We start from the raw sequence: 20,006 nt of genomic DNA, 5'->3' as shown, positions 1-20,006 counted from the left end.
GGCATTTGGGACCTTTACAATGTTGTGCAACTACCACTTCTATCTAGTTCCAAAACATTTTCATCACTCCTAAAGGAAACCCTGACCCATTACGCAGTCGCTCCCCATCCCCCCTGCCTCCAGTCCCTGGCAACCACCAGTGTGCTTTCTGTCTCTATGGATTTCAATTTAGGTAGTATTTTTGAGAATCCCAATGACTCTATTTTCTGAACTAAAAAACAATCATGAAACATTAGCATGGAAAATAATAGCTATGAATAGTGATGCAGTTTCCTCCTTACTTTAGTGCTTTGTAGATTTCATATCCTTTACACTGGTGGTCTTGTTCAGAAATGTTGCTGAACATGTTGGAAATGATCAGCTCCAGGAGAAATTCCTTTTCCCTTATGCAGTGGTGGATCTGGTACACTGGCAAAGACAGTCACCACCTTGATCTGCTCTATAAGACATGCCTTTGTTTCTCAAGTAAAGACGGAATAAATCTGAAAAGACAGACTTTGTTCCCGGATGAAAACAGGCACCTTTTCTGTGTTGTAAACATAGGAGAACCACATTTAAATTAATTTAAAAAATTAATGTGCAGATGGAGACTGTCACCATCATAGTCTTGCAGGTATGAGGGAGAAAATATTCATTCAAAAATATTTTTGTGTCCCTACTACGTGCATGACACTCTAAAGCCACCACTGGGGACACAGTTGTCTAGGACTCTATTTACCCAAGTGTTATATAAGGTGTCTCTTTGCCTCACAGTCAAATTTTTCATTTGAAATAACAATTAATTATGAACTAGAAGCTTCCCTCAAGGAGGTTACGATCTGATGGGAGTGAAGGGACAGGGAAAACAGACATTCACAGTGGAAGATGTTAAGTGGCTAAGCCTGTGGCAGGTGAGGGTTTCAGAGAAGATTCGCAGCGGAAGAGGCCCTGGGCTGGGAGGAGAAGCGGAGTCTGTACAGGACAGAGTGGAGAGCAGGCATTCCTGGCACAGGGAACAGTCTGAGCAAAGACCCAGTGCGGGAGGAAAGCGTGGGACAGCTTTGGAGACCAGGAAGTAGTCCCCAACATCTGGAGCATAGGCAGGTTTAAGGGATGCTGGAAATTGAACCTGAGATCTCGAGAGCCTCAATGACAGGCTTGAATCTTCTCATCAGTCAGTCATTCAGCCCAATGTAGTGCCTGTGTGTGCCAGGCCCTGTCCTCTGTGCCGGGGAGATAGAGGTGATAAGGAAGCACCCACATGCGTGCGCGCACACACACACACACACATACACGCACACCCCTGCCATCGTCTAATGGGAGTACGATCAAGTAATTACAAGTTCACTGGGCATCTCAAAGAAGACACATAAGCTGTCATGTGTGCAGTTATCACTCGGACTTTCCCTAATCTGTGGGGCTTCCCAGAACTAGTGGCATTTAAGCTGAGACCCCAAATGTAAGCAGAAATGAGAATTTTGTTTTGAGGTATTGGGAGCTGTAGGCAGGGGCCCGGCGGGTATGGACATGGCTTCCGTCACACACTAGGAATATTGAGGCAGCAGATGTGCAAGATGGGGAGATGGGAGCGGGGAGCAGGGAGGCCAGGGGCTCTGCCCACAGCTCGGGAGAGAGACAGCGTGTCTCCTGCCTGCCCTCCTTTGCCTGCTTTAACAGAGAAGGGTCCCTCCTGCTCCCCAAGCCTCATTCCTCCCACCTTCTTCTCAGGGACCTTCCTCAAGCAGCTTATACCTCTTCTTATTATGTCGTTGACCTCTGCCTCTCTAAGGGCTCTTCCCATTAAATGAGGTCCAGTCTTGCCCATCTTAAAAAGGATAAGAGCCCTCCCTTGACTCCATCCCTATTTCAGCCTCGCAGGAGTTATCTTTACTCGCTGGGCCCACTTCTTCACCTCCCACTCTTTCCTCAACCCACTCAAGTCTGCTTCCACCTCCACTGCCCTGAGACTACTTCCTTGTGACCAAATCCTACAGATATATCTCAGCCCGCATCTTCCTTGACCACGGCACGGCAGCTGGCTCTGCTCACCGCTCCTTCCTTGCAATGCCATTTTCTTTGGCTTCCCTCTTCCTGCCCTTGACTCTCATCTCTCCCTCACCACCACCAACTCCTGTCTCACTTCCTAAATATGCTTCAGATCTGAATGTGCTATCCAACCCTACCATCACCATCCTCGTACAAACCCCTGTCATCCTTCACCTGGGATGTCACCTCCAATCCCCATTCTGCAGCCATAGCGCCAACATTTTGTGTGTTCACAGTCTGCAGGTTCTGGGGCCCAACCACTAAATTGATTATGTAAGTCTCCCACTCAAAGCTTGTGGTAGAGATATATCCATTAGTATTACATTCAGCTGCCGGTGACAGAAAACCCAAATAAACAGAACCTTGAACACACAGAGCTTTAGTCTCTCCTATAAAAGTCTGGAGCCAGAGCTTGAGGGCTGGTCTGGTGGTTTCATGAAGTTGTCAGGGGCCAAAATCCTCTAGCTTTTCTTTCCTGTCCATTCCCAAGATATGGCCCTAATTTCCATGATCCGTGTTCTACCAAACTCTAGCCATCATATTTGCTTTCCCAGAAGCAGTATGGTGGAATGGGAGAGAGGCTTCTCCTCCCCCTCTTTTATTTCAACTCCTTCCCTCTTACAGAGAGTTTCCTGAAAAACCTTATGACACTTCTATTTATACGTTATTAGCTAGAAGTTACTCCCACGGTCAGAGCTAGCTGCAAGGGAGTCTGAGAAATGTAATCTTAAATAGAGCCTTAGCGATACACAGCCTTAGTCATAAAACTGGGGGTTGTGTTATTGAGGAAGAAGGGAAGAATGGGTACTGGAGTAACCAACGGGCGGTTTCTGCCATAGTCTGCCCTTTGGCCACCCCAAAATGTATATGCCTCCCTCTTCTCATACACTGAATTATTATTTCCTTTCCTCCCCCGGGGAGACAACTCCAAAGCCTCAGGCAGATCAAGGGCCCAGGATCATCAGGCGATGTGCAGCCCTCTGCATGGGCTTCAGATGAAGCTCTGTATGGTCTGAACACATCTAAGTGAAAACACTCCACCCCATACTTACTTGCCAGGTGGAATAGGAATAGGATAACTGCAGTGAAGACTCCCATTCAGAAAAGGGAATCAAGGGAACACATCCGACACTGGTTCACGGCAACGATCAGATACTGACAGACTGGAGGAGGGAACCCCCCTCCCCGGCAGTGGAGCTTTGTCCACTGTCTCTGTCTCTGGGCTTCTCCTTCTGGGAGGCCCTTCTTTGTGCATTATCCCCCATGGCTACGCCTGAAGCAGGCATTGGTGAGCGGGCCCCCTGGGAGCTTCAGCGTGTTCACCGTCTACTTCCTGCTGCTGCAGGTTCTGGGACCCAGGGATTGGATAAGGAAGCAACTAGTAAATGACAGGCCATAGTCAATACTTTTTGTTGTTGTTTGTTCAATGCATTAAAAAAAAATGCTTAGCAGGATTTCAATCTATCTGCTTCTTGTCTATTTCTTATATAAAACCCACAGCTACAGATCTCATGCAGCCATCATTTTAACACTGCATGGGAACCCAGGGTGGCTTCAGAAGGTTAAATTCAAACCTTCCCTGTGCCTAACCACCCTGCAATTTACTTTGATGTGAAGACCTCTAGAGAGATACTTAAGGAAATCTCCTCCCAGTCTCCCCTCCCTCCCTCATCTAACACACCTTTGCTATCTGGGACATCAACTGGAGGATAGACCACTAGGGTGCACACCTGACTTCCTTCCACACTTGCCTCCTCTCTTACCTCCTCCCCAACATCCTCCAGGCTAGAGATCGAGGCTCTCTCCTCTGATCTCCTCTTCATTTTTTTTCTTTTTGGTAGCTTGCACGCTTATTTATTTATTTGGCCGCACCATGTGGCATGCGGGATCTTAGTTCCCCGACCAGGGATCGAACCTGTGCCCCCTGCAGTGGAAGCGTGGAGTCCTAACCTCTGGGCCGCCAGGGAAGTCCCTGTTCTCTTCTTTAGATAACACCCTAAGATCAATTCTGTCAGGTTAGCTTCTTGAAATCTTAAAGAGAAAGTTAAAGACATCCGGAACATCTTTTTCTTGATAGAGAGTCTTTCAAGACTATCGCCTGGCTGAAAAATCTTATTTTCAACGTCAGAAGCTAAATACTACTTATCTCCTTCTCTGAATTGTTTTTCTTTGATAATTCTGACACCACTTTCAAGGCAAGCAGACGAATGCACTGATCAGGAAGGAGGTCACATGCACAGAAATGCAAAAGAGAAATGCAAGTGATCCTATTTTGAAAACGAGAATCCTGCTTACATCATTAAAAACTTCCTGTTTTGCTGAGGGTGATTTCAAAATGTGTAAGCGGATTCTTTGGGGTTTGATTCCTTCTTCCTCCCCAGCCTCATCTGGTCAAACTCCCAGCCTCACATTTTCTCAACAACCACACTGGACTTTTCTCAGTTCCTTCAACACATTTTGCTCAGGACCTTCATAACAGCTTTAGTGTAGCCTGGAAATCTCTTTGCCTCTCTCTCTGACCATCTCCTGTTCATTTCTCAGGTCTCAATTTAAAGGTCACTCAATTTAAAGGTCACTGAAATTTAAACATTTCCCTGCCATGTCATCCCTCAGATCATCTTGCACCTTTGGGACTACTCAATTATTTTAAACAGCATATTAAGTATCTCTGTTCCCCACTGGAACATCAGCTGCAGGAGGGCAAGAATGATCTCTCTTCTGTCCGCCTGACACATCCTTAGGTCATCATATCTCTAACCTAGATTAGAATGTTGAGTTCCTAAAACGCAAATCTCCTTGAAGTCCTTCCTCTTTTCACTCAGGTTAAAGTCAATCTCCTTTGTGCCGCTTCCAAGGCCTTGTGTGATCTGGCCCCACGTCTTGCCACTTGACTCCCCGTCCCCTTCCATGTTGATCTAGATTGAAATGTCTTTCAGGGTATTATAGGCGCTGAATCTTTGCCTACAATCTTCAGGTAAGTTATGCCCAATTTATGGTATAAACAACTTCATCCTTCAGCTCTTAGCCAAGAGCTGCTTTGATTGATGGATGGACTCGTCATTCATCCTGTTCTAGGTGCCAGGAACTGTACTGAGGAAACAAACGGCATGAACAAGACAGACGGGACCCCCAGTCTCCATGTTATCTTCCCTGACCACCCTCAGCCCGAGGCTCGGTTCCGTGTCTCTCCTCTGGGCTCCCCTGACTCTGAAAACCCCCTAGCAGTGTCTCATCCTACCGCCGCAATGACTGTTTACCTGTGTGTCTCCCCTGCCAGCCCAGAAGCTATTTGTTGACTGAATCTAGGAAGCGTCAAGGTCCTCAGCTGGGGGGTAGTTACAGGAACTAGGAAATGGCATGGAACGGATGAGGTGGGCCACAGACGCTGTGGGCAGGGGGTGCAGGGCAATGTGGACCGGGGGCAGGGACGGAAGCAAAGGAAACAGCAGAAGCCCCTGCTTCTCCTCCTTCCTCAGGGAGTTACAGAGAGTGTGGTCCGAGAAACGTGTTTGGAGCCGGACTCCAAAGGTCTGGCTATATGATTCCGTTTATCCTGTTACAGAATAGGTACACCCAAAGAGGTAGCATGTGAGTTGGTGGTTGCCAGGGGCTGGGGACAGGGAGGATGGGGGGGATAGATCAATGGGCACAGGGTTTTTCTTCTGAGGAGATAAAAATGTTTTAGAAACAGGTAGTGGTGGTTGCACAACATTATGAAATGTTATGAAGGCCGCTGAATTGTACGCTTTAAAAATGGTTAATTTTTTTTTTTTTTTTTTGCGGTATGTGGGCCTCTCACTGTTGTGGCTTCTCCCGTTGTGGAGCACAGGCTCCGGATGCGCAGGCTCAGCGGCCATGGCTCATGGGCCCAGCTGCTCCGCAGCATGTGGGACCCTCCCAGACCGGGGCACGAACCCGTGTCCCCTGCATCGGCAGGCGGACTCTCAACCACTGCGCCACCAGGGAAGCCCCAAAATGGTTAATTTTATTATGTGAATTTCACCTACAGAAGGGAGGAAGGGAGGAAGGACTCAGAGCTGGAGTAAGGGGCGAGTGTAAGGGCCGTTTCTTTCCCTCTGCCAGTCCCTGATGAAGTTACAGTGACTCCTGGGACTGTGGGGCTGGCTGGGTCTGCTTTGACAGGGGAAAGAGCCTTCCAGGACATCTGGTTCTTCTCCAGGTGCAGGTAAGCTTGGAACACCTGGACACTGGCCCCTATGCACCCAGGCATGGGGCAAGAGCATCACAATCTTCTCAGATGCAGGGACTGGATGGCAGGCTTTCCTGGACGGGGCAGAAGAGGACTGCTCCACACACATCTGCACTGAGAATTGGGTCTTGAAAGCCATAGTGAATAAGTGTGAGTGTTTGTCAGGGTGTGAGGTTGGTGTGTCTAGCTGAGGGGCAATGTGGTTAAAGGGAAACCACCCGAAGTGGTACTGTCCTCAGGTCCTTCTTCTGCCAACAAATGGCTGTATAATCTTAAGCTAGTCACTTCTTGTTTCTCAATAAAAATAAAAGCCACAGCCATTGCTGGTGGGAAAGAGGAATGGTACAGCCGCTCTGGAAGACAGTTTAGCAGTTTCTTACAAAACTAAATATACTCTTTTAAAAAAAAAATTTTGTTTTATTGAAGTATAGTTGATTTACAATGTTGTGTTAGTTTCTGGTATACAACAAAGTGACTCAGTTATACATATATATAATAGTTTATGGACTTCCCTGGTGGCACAGAGGTTAAGAATCCGCCTGCCAATGCAGGGGACATGGGTTCGAGTCCTGGTCCGGGAAGATCCCATGTGCCACGGAGCAACTAAGCCTGTGCGCCACAACTACTGAGCCTGTTCTCTAGAGCCCGTGAGCCAAACTACTGAGCCTGTGTGCTGCAACTACTGAAGCCCGTGCACCTAGAGGCCATGCTCCACAACAAGAGAAGCCACTGCAATAAGCCCGCGCACCGCAACGAAGAGCAGCCCCCACTCGCTGCAACTAGAGAAAACCTGTGTGCAGCAATGAAGACCCAATGCGGCCAAAAAAAATTAAAAAAAAAAATAGCTTGCATTTGCTAATACCAAACTCACACTCCTTCCCTCCCCCCTCCCCTTTCCCCCTTGGCAACCACCAGTCTGTTCTCTATGTCTGAGTCTGTTTCTGTTTCGTAGATAAGTTCATTTGTGTCATATTTTAGATTCCACGTGTTAAGTGATATCATATGGTATTTGTCTTTTTCTGACTTAATTTATTTAGTATGATAATCTAGAGGTCCATCCATGTTGCTGCAAATGGCATTACTTCATTCTTTTTATGGCTGAGTAATATATATATACATATATATATATATATATATATATATATACACACACACACACATACCACATCTTCTTTATCCATTCATATGTCAATGGACATTTAGGTTGTTTCCAATACATATGTATCTACCAATAATTACCTTAAATGTTGATGGACTAAATACTCCAATCAAAAGACATAGTGTCGACTGGATAAAAAAACAAGAGCCTACATTAAACATACCCTTTTTGAACCCACAATAGTGCTCCTAGGTATTTATCCAAGCAAGTTGGAAAGTTATGTCCACACAAAACCCTGTACATGGATGTTTACAGCAGCTGTATTTATAATTGCCAAAACTTGGAAGCAACCAAGATGTCCTTCAGTAGGTGGATGAAGAAGGAAACTGTGGCACATCCAGACAATGGAATATTCTTCAGCGATAAAAAGAAATGAGCGATCAAGCCACAAAAAGACATGGAGGAAACTTGAAAGCATACTGCTAAGTGAAGGAAGTCAGTCTAAAAAAGGCTACATACCGTGCGATTCCAACTATATGACATTCTGGAAAAGGCAAAACTATGAAGATAGTAAAAAGATCAGTGGTTGCCGAGCGTTCAGGGGGAGGGAGGGATGAATGGGCAGAGCACGGAGGACTTCTAGGGCAGTGAAAGTATTCTGTATATTATAATGGGGGGTAAACGGCATTATACGTTTGTCCATAGAGCGTACAACACTGAGAAAGAACCCTAATGTAAACTGGGGACTCTGCGTGGTCATGATGTGTCAGTGTGGGTTCAGGGACTGTAACCACGCTGGTGGGGGTGTTGGTGGTGGGAAGGCCATGTGTGTGTGTGTGTTGGTGGGGGCCAGAGGGTGTATGGGAACTCTCTGTACTTTCAGTTTTGCTGTGAACCTAAAACTGCTCTAAAAAATTAAGTCCATTTTAAAAAAGGGACCTAAAAACATACAGGCTATCACTGTTGAGTGCTTACTCTGTACCAGCAGAGTACTGAGCACTGCACACCCACTCTGCCTTTAGTCCTCACAACCATCCCCAGGTTACAGATGAGGACGCTCAGGCTCTGAAGGATAGGTGACTTGTCCAAGGGTGCCCAGCTGGTCATTGAAGAGCCACAAGCGACTGTAGCACCTATCCTTGGCTACCTTTCTGCCTCAGTTGACTGTCCAAATGGTAGTGATGATAACAACATCCCCGCCTGCGAGGTTGCGAGCATTAAATGAGCCCTGGATGAAAAGGTCCTTTGTAGAGTTTGCACAGAAGTTATTATTTGATTAAGTTGCTGTGTAAAGGGTATGTGTAATAAGCTCTTGGAGAGAAGAGTTCAGTTTAAAGCGAGGGCGTGGCCTTTCTCAGACCTGTGGGGACGGGAGGTGTATAGGTTGTGGAGGTGCCAGGGCTCTCACCTCCTCTCCACGTGCTCGGGGGTCCTGGTGGTGGCCGGGGCCATCCCAACCCACTGCCTGCACATCGAGCCCAGGACCCGGCCCTCAAGCAGCAGTGAGGTAGAGCGCAAAGGAACGGGGGTGACCCCTCCCCATTTTTCACGCTCAGGATGGAGCACAGAGCTGACCCCGAGGGATCTAGCATGGCGCTAGCAACCATTTAAAGCCATTCAAGCCTTTAAATCCCTGTTGGGTCACTCATTAGCTGAGTGAACTTGGATGAGTTACTCAACCTCCCTGAACTTCCATTTTCTCATCTGCAAAATGAGGATAACTCCATAGGGTTATTGGAAGGATTATGTGAGATAATGTACTTAAGGTGACTCAAACCTAGTAAGCCCTGCATGATAATTGTGTCATGGTTATGCAGCCATCCTTCCTTATTACGACACGACTGAGGTGGAACCCAGAGAGTGCAAACAGCTCGTCCCAGGCTACACAGCCGGTTTGCGGCAGGCCTGGGCTTCCTCTGCAATCATTTCCACCCCTGCCTTGGTCGGGCCTTTTCTGAGAATCCCTCACAGATCAAACAAATCGATAGCCTGCATTTCACACCCCGGTCAGTAGGCCCCTGCCCCCATTTGGCAATGGAATTAGAAAACCACAGGCTGTTACTTTTTCCCGGCTATGCCACTAGTTTGCAAACTGGGATGATTTCCTTGAGTTCCTCAGTGCTGAGCTCCGCCCCCTTCATCTGAGATGGGCCTCCCTGTGGGCTCCAACAGATCAGCAGATCTCCAAGAACAATATTAGCATTCCAGAGCCCCCGGCCTGCTCATCCTACAGCCACATCAGTATCCAGACACCCACCCCCAACTCTGCTGAGTGGACCCCGATCATCAGCATTTCTCTGACTTGGTGACACCTTATCCCCTTCTCACAAGTGCTGCCTGACATGCAGGTCTTTTATACAATTAAAGTGAATTAAAAGTATGTAATTCTGCTTGGAACATTTCGCAACAGCCCTGCAGATAATGACAGACACCTCGGCATTGGGAAGCAGAGCTGGGAGCTCTGGCTCCCGTCAAAGCTGGCTCTGATACCCCAAAGCCAGGCATTCGGTGACCAGCAGTCTCTGCCCTGGACAGATCTCCCCGAGGGAGTCTCTGCTACTCTGAAACCCCTGCTTCCTCCCGTCCCCACCTCCCACCATTTCAGAGCCCTCGCACCCCGTAACTACTGCCTCATAAGCCATCACTCTTCCCCCTTCCCTGTGCCACAGGTCCCGCTGACGGGGCCACCCCATGGGCCCAAGGAGCAGGTGTGAGTGGGTGACTGGTTGAGGGTGGGATATGGCGCTGTGGAGACCCTGAAGGGGTCCTCGCCTGCCAGGCCGAGCTGGGAGATCCATGGAGGGTCCCCAGGAATGACCACTAGCACTTAAGCTGTTCCAAGCACTTACCAGACAGTAACCTATGAAGCAGATACTATTATTACCCCTACTTTAGAGATGGGTAAATTGAGGCCCAGAGAGGCTAAGTAACTTGTCCAACGCCACACAGCTTGAAACTGGCAGAGCAGAGATGTGGGCCCATCATTTGGGCCAGGGTGCCATTGGAACATGGGAATTGGCTACCCCCTAAACTAATCCCACCCACCCAAACACCTCTCCCCTCTGCCACTGACAGGTGCCTTCTGTGTTATCTGCAGTTACATCTTCGAGACACGGCTGGGTTCTCTCTGCAAGTCAGGACAAGCACACAGGGTGGCTGGCCACAGGTTGAAGACCCTCTGTCTGCTTTCCCCGCCCACAGACCCAGCCTCACCCCAGCTTGGGAACCCTTCGAGGGTGCTATGATCTGAATGTTTGTGTCCCCCCCAAAATTCAAATGTTGAAGCCTAACCCCCAAAGTGATGGTATTAGGAAGTGGGGCCTTTGGGAGGTGATTAGGTCGTGAGTGGAATGAGCACCCTTGTAAAACCAGCCCCAGAGACACCCCTTGCTTCCTTTCCACCAGGTGAAGACACAGCAAGAAGTCAGCTGCCTGAGACCCTGGGAGGGCCCTCACCTGACCATGCTGGTACCCTGATCTTGGACTTCTGACCTGCAGAACTGTGAGAAATAATTCCTGATGTTTATTTATTTATAAATTTGTTTATTTAATTATTTATTTTTTGGCCGCGTTTGATTTTCATTGCTGCAAGCGGGCTTTCTCTACTTTCAGCGAGTGGGGGCTACTCTTCATTGAGGTGCGTGGGCTTCTCATTGCGGTGGCTTCTCTTGTTGCGGAGCACGGGCTCTAGGCGCGCAGGCTTTAGTAGTTGCGGTACGTGGGCTCAGTAGTTGTGGCTCGCGGGTTCTAGAGCGCAGGCTCAGTAGTTGTGGCATACGGGCTTAGTTGCTCTGCGGCATGTGGGATCTTCCGGGACCAGGGCTCGAACCTGTGTCCCCTGCATTGGCAGGCGGCTTCTTAACCACTGCGCCACCAGGGAAGTCCATTCCTGTTGTTTATAAGCCACCCGATCGGTGGTATTTTGTTATAGCAGCCCCAGTGGACTAAGAGAAATGGTGTTGTGCCGTCCCCTCGCTGCCAGGATGACCTGGCCGGGTCTGTGGCCAGCTGCCTTGCACACACCATGCAGACCTGGCAGTCAGCCCCCAGGCAGCAGGTCCCAGGTCAGGCCTAGAAGCTCCCGCAACCCTAGGAGAGGCTGCCGGAGACCTTGTCCTGCGCCTGCTACTTGCCTTGGGGCTAAGCTTGCAGATGGGGCCGTGGGAGGTGGGTGGGGACTGAGGGAAGGCACTGCCTCTGGCTCTGCCCTACCTGCCCCCTTCCCCAGCTCTCCCTGTCTGCACCAGCTGCACCAAGGCCCTGCCACCTGCTTTCATGCCCTTTCTCATCCAGTCAGACCTTCTCTCGTCTCATCAAAACACACAGCCTCAGTTCACTGACATCTAATGATGAAATGCCTACACCACCACTCAGCACAGGGCCTGCCCACAGCCAAGCAGCCCAGTCCTGCCTCTGGCCTCTGCTCCATGGCTCCTACACCGCCCGGTAAAGGGCGGCCCCTTTAGGCCCGCTGCCATTGGCAACACGCATCTGCCTCCTCTCTATCTGGGAAACGTTTTCTCATCCTTCAGAGCCCAGCAGAAGTGTCACCTCAGGTAGTGTCACCCAGGCGGGCGGGAGCCTCCACGCCAGCTGCCACTTCTCAGACCATGAAGCGAGAGGACTTGAGGCTGTTGATTTGTTTGACGTCCCTAGACTGAGCTCCCCAAGGATGGGTACACATCTCTTCTTTCTTCCTTTGGATTATTTAAAAAAAAAAATCAAATTACACAAGTAATCTGTGAATATGTGCATACTGTAAAAGAAAAAGTTAGAACAATACACAAAAAGCCCCGACTCCCTCCCCATGGTTAATAGTTGTGTGAGTTTCTTTCTCTCTATAAATTGATTTAGTATCTTTTTCCATAAATGAGATTAACCTATAGGTGTTGTTCTATGGCTCGCTTTTTTCACTTAATCATAGATGATGTGTGTGGTGGGCAGAAAAATGGCCCTTCTCCCAAAGACGCACATGTCCTAATCCCCCAAATCTGTGAACATGTGACCTTCCATGGCAAAAGGGACTTTGCAGGTGTGATTAAGTTAGGGATCTTGAGATGAGAAGGTGATCCTGAATCATCTGGTGGGCCCCATGTAATCATAGGGTCTTTATAAGAGGGAGGCAGGAGGGTCAGAGGAAGATCGATTGGAACATCTTACCCTGTTGGCTTTAAAGATGAAGGAAGGGGCCCCAGCCAAGAAATGAGGTGGCCTTTAGAAACTGGAAAAGACAAGGAAATGGGTTCTTCCCTAGAGCCTCCAGAAGGAATACAGCCGTGCAGACATCTTGATTTTAGTCCAGTGGGATTTCTGACCTACAGAACTATAAGAAAATAAATATGTGTTATCTTAAGCCAGTTCGTTTGGGGGTAATTTTCTACAGCAGCAGTAGGAAACGAATATGGTGGGTATACAGCTGAGATAAACAATAATATTTATGGCAGTAATTAGTATTTATTGAGTATATACCATATGCCAGATGCTGTTCTAGTGCTTTGGGTGGTATATTAGCATGCCAGGACTGCCATAACAAAATACCACAGACATTTATTTTCCCAGCGTTCTGGAGGCTAGACGGCCAAGATCAGGGTGCCCACAGGGTTCATTTCTCCTTCAGCCTCTTTCCTTGGCCACCCTTTTGCTACCTCTTCACATGGTCTTTTCTCTGTGTGCCCATTTCTTTGTCTTTTCCTCTTCTTACAAGGATACCAGTCATATTGGATTAGGGCCAATGGCCTCATTTTAACGTCATCACCCCTTATAGGCCCTAATGGCCTCATTTTAACGTCATCACCCGTTATAGTCCCTGTCTCCAAATAAATTCTGAGGTACCAGGAGGTTAGGGCTCCAACACGTGAATTTGGTGGGGGACACAATTCTACTCATAACATGTGGATTATCTCATTCAGTTTCCACAGTAACCCAGTGAATTAGAAGCATTATTATCACAATTTTACAGATAAGAAAACAGGCACAGAGTGGTTAAGTTACTTCCCCAAATTTACACAGCAAATAAGTAGCAAGGCCAGGTCTGGGAATCACCTGTTCATATCCTTTGCCCATTTTTCTATGAGGGAGTTATCTGCTGTTTTAGGTTTGCAGGTGCATGGGTGCTCAGGAGCATTGAGTAACGAATGAATGAGTGGGAGTAGCTCCCAGGACTCCTAGAAGAACATGGGCCAGGCTGGGCTGACCCTGAAGGCTGCTTGTACCCACACCTCCCCAGGATGGCAGGGAATGCCTCCAGGGGAAAACCAAGAACCAAGCAGGAGGTGGGTGGCCAGGAGGTGTGGTGGGGGAGGGATGGTGCCACCCTCTGTTCACCAACTGAGCACACTCCTGGGAGGCTTTCTGGACAAGGGGGACGGTCTGGTTTCTCTTAACCCTCAAGGACCTGCGGCAGACAATTTTGTAGCTTGAGGTGTTCCGCAGACAGTGTTGGGATGCTAGAGTCCAATCACTCCACCTGTAGCTCCAGGTTCCAGATTTCAGTTACTCAGATGTCCTAAGAGAGCTCCTCTTCGATATGGACAGTCCAGGCCAGCTGCAGAGGAGGGATGGCCAGTGATTGGCCAGCTGCTGCTTGGACACAGGTGGCTGACCAACACCCATGGCCGAGGCCGGGCTTGCCTTGACCTGGCAACTCATTCTGGTCGCTGTGGCAAAGGAGACAGCTGCCCATGAGGCCCAGGCAGGTCTTTGGCTGGCCGCCCAAATCAATGGGAATGCCCCAGTTACCTCTCGGGGACAGCAGATAAAGATGGCCTCAGGGCACTCGGCCCTCAGAGCATGGAGCTCCAGCAGACCCTTCCCACATCAGACTCTCAGCTGGCTGTGGTCCAGGGGCCACCACACAGCCCACCATCCCTGCTTCTTGACCTCTTCTCTCCACTCCATGCCAGTCTGTAACAGCAGGAGGTAGAGACACTCAGCAACAACTTTATCTTGATCCAGTATGGTACTCATAGAGGGGAATTCAAGGGCCATAGAAGCCAAGAGAGTTCCCATTTCATCATAGGTTCTTGGTGTGAAAAGGTGTAACTATCACGTAGCCCCACTCTTCCCACTCAGCATTACAGGAGTTGAATTTCCTATACAACATTCCCAGGGCAGAACGATTACCCAGCCTGGAGGGTCCTTCCTTCCATTGGTCCCTCCTTGCACTGTAACCCATCTGCTTGCTGCCTCTTCCACCCGTCATCCCCACAGGAGATGGCCATTCCCTGTTCCTCACGGCTCTTCAGAGATTTGAAGGCGGCAAATGGGTCTCTTCCTCTAAGAGAAGAGTTATGGGTTTCAGCAGGAGGAAAGAGATCCAGCCCTGTCAGTCCCCAGGGAAGGTCTACCCTGAGTTTCAGGCCCACTGCAGAATGGCTTTGCTTTACCAACCTTCTCTATGAACCTGCATGTGGGCGCAGAGCAACAGTGTGGGTGGGTCTCTAGGCCCTTTGGACTGCAGACACATAGCCTTGCTGGCTGGGAAGGCCTCAGCCCACTGTCTGAGTCCCGGAGGCATGTTTCTGGGTCCCTAGGGCCTGGAGATAGGGACACAGCGCCCCACAGAGAGCACTGACCTTGGAATTTGACCTCCCGGCTCCCTGTTGTGGTTTCACCACTTCTGAAGCTTGAGTTTCTGAGCTTTAGTTTCCTCCTCTGTAAAATGGGGAAATATCGTGTTGTTGTGAGGATCAAATGACATCACATATGGGAAAAAGCTTTGTCGACCAAAACATGCTCTGCAAATGAGTAACCGGTTCTAGTGATTAGCAAAGGGGGTATGGGGCTTGGAGTTTCTTTGTTCTGGGCCTTCCTAGGGGGTGAGTGTTGAAGCAGAGTTGGTTTAAAGGGGGCTTTGGACTCCTACTCAAGCCCTGTGGCTGGTCCTTGGCACCCTGGGGGGCTCCCCACTGCGGGGCTCACAGCCCCCCATCCTGCATGATACCTGCAGGGCTTCTGTGCCCGTGTCTCCAGGAGTGGGTTCTGGCCCAAGTGCCTCAGCCCCGCTTTGGAGACCTGGAGAGAGCGGGTAAGCCTCACGAGGTCAGGGTTTGGGATGGGGGCCAGGTGGGAGGTACAAGGTAGGGCCCCCTGTCTTTCGGTTGGTTCTCCTCTCTTCTCAGGAGACCCCAGGGCTGCCCGCCCAGAGCTGCACATGCATGGCCTTCAATTTAGACAGAGGCTAATTCTAATTCCCCAGTAGAATGGGTTTATTGAGAGAAGCAATGGAGGATTTGGGAGTTGGGGCCCAGCCTGATGACAGTGGAGGAGTATGGAGTAAGGGGATCTCATCTAATCCAACCCATCATTGGACAGATGGGCCCCTGGAGGGGAGGGCTGTCCCAGCCCACTAGTGGGGGCTAGATTTGCTGTGTTGGGGACTCCTGTGTCCCAAGCCAGGGCTCTTTCCCGGCAGCTTCCTTGGGTGTCTGCAGATTCTGTGCTTCCAGCCTGCGGCCTGTGACTCCGGCCTGTCGTCTGGCAGGCCTGAGCCCCGTGAATGGACAGAGATGGCTGCCACCCTCACCCTCCTGGTGTCACAGGAGCAAGAGGCCAGGAGCCTCCACAAATTGCAGCGTGTTGCCACCTGCCTAACCCCAATCCGGTTTATCCTGAGTTGGCAGATGCACCAGTGGAACGTACTTCCCAGGCGGGGCCAGGCTGGGCAGCCCCATCCTTCCTCATGCCACAGGCCGCAAATGCGGGCGTGGGGGGGGGCGCGGGGGGAAGGGGAGACAGGCCTGGATTATCTGGGTGGGGGGCAGGCAGCTTGTTTCAGTGGAGGCACATCCCCACCCCAAGACGGTAGCATCCATTCCAGGGGGCAGCAGCGCTGCCGGCGTGGGCGTTCGCCCAGCTGGTGCCAGGGACGGGGCAGGTGCCGGGCTTTGACGGTGGCCTCCCCTCTCTGCCTGCCCATCCGCTCTGCTTGGGCTCCCCAGCTGTAATGCAGAAACAAGTCCCATCCCTTACCTGCCTGGGGGTCACTGAGCCGGAGTGAGGTAATGTCGGCATGGCTCAGCCCTCCCCTGAGAGAGGCAGCCTCTAAACACAAGTCCACCTGAACTGCCTAGAGCTCTGCTGGGCTCCCTCTGGGGCCCCTGCTGCTTCCTGGCCACCTGGAGACCCGGGAGCTGGGCCAGTGTGCAGGCTGCCCAGGCCCGTCCTAGGCGTGGGAGAGGGAGCTCCCAGCACCCAGCTTTCTGGGCACCCCGGCCCTTGGTCTGGATTAACTCCTCACAGACGATTGTTCAGGGTTCAAGGAGCCGCCCGCTCCCAGCATTCTGGTTCCACCAAGAGTCTGGGCGGCCAGGCGCGGCCGGGGCCTAATGAGCAGGGTGTGCCCCGAGGAGTTGTTAGGAACAGGGTGACAGCTGTGGGCAGGTCCCCACCCTCGGCCCTCAGGCGGGCCGGCTTGCACAACAGTTACCTGTGCTGCGGACACCACGTGGCATCCTTGCCAAGGGTTTATTTTTAAAAAAACAAATACTCAGCTTTGGTGGTAGGGGTGGAGAAGGTTTCTAAATATTTAAAAGACATCATGCCAGCACTTTTGAACCCCTAAATCTATTGTATTGGGAAAGATGATGCAAGTTTGTAAAATTGCTCCCAATTACAAACAGGGTAGAACGCCAAACACATACCTAGGTTCTTGTCTCCCTCAGCTCGCCCCTTCCCCATGATTTTAAAAGGAAAAGATTTCTGCAATCACTGGGTGATTGTGGGCAGGTGGGCCTCACACCGCGGCCATCCTCCACACCTCGGTCAGGATGGGCTTCCTACTCTCTGCTCTCTGCAGGCAAACGTAACTGCCTGTTATCCCTTCCTGGGTTGAAAAATGCTGGCAGGAGGGTGGATTCCTGGGCCTGGCTGGTTTTCATGATAGGGCTGTCACCTAAGATCTTCAGCAGCTCATGGAGTTCTGGACCAAATCAGTCCTCCAAGTAACGACCAAGTGGACTCAAGATGCCGTGTGTTTCTGTGTGTCTTCTCTGTCTTCCAGAAGCAGGTCTCCTGCCCGGTAGCAGGAGTTAGTCTGATGGACACATGGGGCCTGTCGAGAAGGGTGCTGAAGTACGTGTGAGTGTGTAAGTGTGTGTATGTGTGTGTGTGTGCGCCGGGAGTCTCGCATCCCGGGTCCCGCTGTCAGCTGGGAGGCTTCCAGCTTAGAAATGGGACTGCGGAACCAGAGGGCTCAGTGGGAGAGCTGTGGGGAAGGCAAGGGCAGGTGGGCCTGAGGCGAACACTGCAATGGTAGCAACGTGTTCCGGAAGCTGGGTGGTTGCTGCTGGGTCTAGCAACATAGGGAGAACTTGGGGACACCAGACTTCCAGTGGGGTGGGGCAGGCTGTTCCTCTAGAATCTCTTTCCAGTATCGTAAGCACTGGGGCCACAGCGAGGGCATCTGCTGAAATTCAGCCAGTCGGCCATCTCCATCATCGAGCAGCTTCACCGTGCACCGCGGCAGGCTCTGGGGATACCCAGAGATTAGCCGTCTCTGGTCGGCACAGCTCCAGGTCTCACTCTACCCCGGATCTCTCTGCTGAGCCCCAGACCCTGTCGAGCTGCCCACCTGACACCACTCATCCAGTCTTCACAGGGCTGCAGGGGGAACACCATTGCCTCTGCTAGAAACACCGGGGGGATAAAAGAGAATGCAAACCTCGTCTCTGCCCACCCCCATCCCCCCAGTCCCTGTACTCCAGACACAACAGCTCCTTCAGGCTCTGGGACAAGGCAAGCTCATTCTTCCATCCACCTCTGCAGCACACCATAACTGCTATCCGTCCCTCCATTTTTCCAATTTATTTCAGAAAAATTAAGATCTCACCCCTTCCCTCTTCTGGGGAGCATTCTCAGGCAAGCCCTTAAAATCTGTCTCAGTGGAGGGAGTTTCCATCACCAGCAAGCAAGGGAAGAGGGTCGTTGGAAAGACCTGGAGGTTAATTGTTAGAGCATATGACTGCCATGGGGGGGGGGGTCAGAGTAGAACATCTAGAAGTATCTTCAGTCTTACAAATGAGACAGTTCTACACTGTGATGGAGTGAGGTAAGGGGGCAGGAACTATGTCTAATTTAGCAGGAGATGTTGGGCAAGTCCACTCCTCCTTCTGAGCCTCCATGTTCCCATCGACAAAATGGGAATGATGGGTCCCACCTCTCAGGGTGTCAGGAGGACCAAACGATATATACCCCTTATGAACGTTTTTAACACAGACCTGACCCGTAGGAGGTGCTTAATAAGTGCCTGCCAGCTCTTTTTCCCCTTCTCTCAAGGCAGCAGGTACTGCAAAGGCCAGGAGAGTCTAGAGGTGCCCCCAACGCATTGACATCCCCCAGGGCACTTCTGGGACGATGAGGAGGTAGAGGGGCTAATCCACAGGGACTGTGACAACCGGGCATTAAGAAATTACCAGCACTGTGGCCATGATGCTGGTCTCTTAATTAGCCCGAGTCAATGAACAGCATGCTTCATGATTCGCTGCTTCTCAACGATGCCCTTTCTGCTTGCCTTCCTCCCACTTGGCCCGACTGTCGCCACCCCCATCCCGCCGTCCGCATCACCCGTCAGCCATGCAGCAGGCCTAGATGTCAGCCACATGTGGGAGGAGGGGGTCGACTCTCCTCGGCCCCCTGGGCCCCCAGCCTGCCCCTGTCTGGTTCTGGGACCAGCTGAGCCCAAGGGAAGTCCCAGCGGGTGCTGAGGAGCTCTGTGTAGGAAGCCCTGAGTTAGCCTCCCGACGGGGGTGACAGATGACGGACTTGGCCAGGGCCACATGGTGTGATAGGGGTGGAGCTTAGGCTGGTGCACTGAGGCCTCTTGGTGCAGGGACCCAACACGCTCCCCTCGCCTACCTCCTTCCTTTGGCCCTGCCGCACACAACTGAGGCAGGACCTTGTCCTTCTTGTCCGTACAAACCTCCAGGGGACTGGCTGCACCAAGTTCTCAGAAAATGGGTTCATGGAAGAGGTCTCCTGAATCTTCCAGCTCCATCCCTCTCTGTCCTCTGGGGAGCCGAAGCGGGCAGAGACCTAGGAAGTTTAAAGGGTCCACCGTGTTCCTCATCCCTATGGCGGTGCCCACTTACTTGTCCACGGCCGCCCGTACCACCTTCCATGCCCACCGATTTCCCTTGCTTCTTTGAGTTCAAGGACTACATAAATATTATGAAATTAACTTGTTTGTGTTTGACTCCTCGTGAGTAAGGTTTGTCAGGTTGTACGTGGTAGCATATTTTGTTTGCTTTTTTAAATTGTGGTAAAATACACATTACATAAAATTTACCGTCTTAACCGTTTTAGGTGTACAGTTCAGTAGTGTTAAGTATATTCACATTGTTATGCAACCAATCTCCAGAGTTTTTCATCTTGCAAAACTGAAACTCTAGACCCATTAAACCCAGCTCCGCAGTTCTCCATCTCCCGAGCCTCTGGAAACTGTTTTCTTTGCTTTTTATGGAGGTATATATACTCTGCATATAGTGAGATGCATAGATCTTAAGTGTAAAACCGGATGAGTTTCGACAGATGCCTGTATGTGTAACCACGTCTCCAAACAAGATACAGCATCTTTCCATCACCTCACAAACTGGCCCTATTCTCCTTTCCTTTTTCTTTTTTTTAAAAAAAGTTTTATTAACTATAATCATAATCACCATGTTGTACATTAGATCC

At 50.4% G+C, this 20,006-nt stretch overlaps 2 long non-coding RNA genes across 3 annotated transcripts in view; one reads left to right on the top strand and one right to left on the bottom strand.

Moving 5' to 3' along the window:
- The window catches only part of LOC132531788 (uncharacterized), a 38,943-nt gene that overhangs the window by 1,943 nt on the left and 16,994 nt on the right, over positions 1-20,006 (top strand). For both annotated transcript variants that reach the window (XR_009544226.1, XR_009544225.1), the window contains exons 2-3: positions 10,740-10,836; positions 17,335-17,405. This is a non-coding gene — a long non-coding RNA (uncharacterized LOC132531788). The remainder of the gene's footprint in view (positions 1-10,739; positions 10,837-17,334; positions 17,406-20,006) is intronic.
- On the bottom strand, positions 12,250-16,671 carry LOC132531505 (uncharacterized). The gene is made up of 3 exons (XR_009544116.1): positions 16,305-16,671; positions 14,909-14,987; positions 12,250-12,657 (listed from the first exon to the last, which is right to left on the bottom strand). It is a non-coding gene; the product is annotated as an uncharacterized LOC132531505 (long non-coding RNA).

Source organism: Lagenorhynchus albirostris, chromosome 13 (genome assembly GCF_949774975.1).
Source record: "Lagenorhynchus albirostris chromosome 13, mLagAlb1.1, whole genome shotgun sequence".
Taxonomy (NCBI): Eukaryota; Metazoa; Chordata; class Mammalia; order Artiodactyla; family Delphinidae; genus Lagenorhynchus; species Lagenorhynchus albirostris.
The sequence above is the reverse complement of the archived record's forward strand: the minus strand, read 5'-3'. Positions and strand labels throughout refer to the sequence as shown.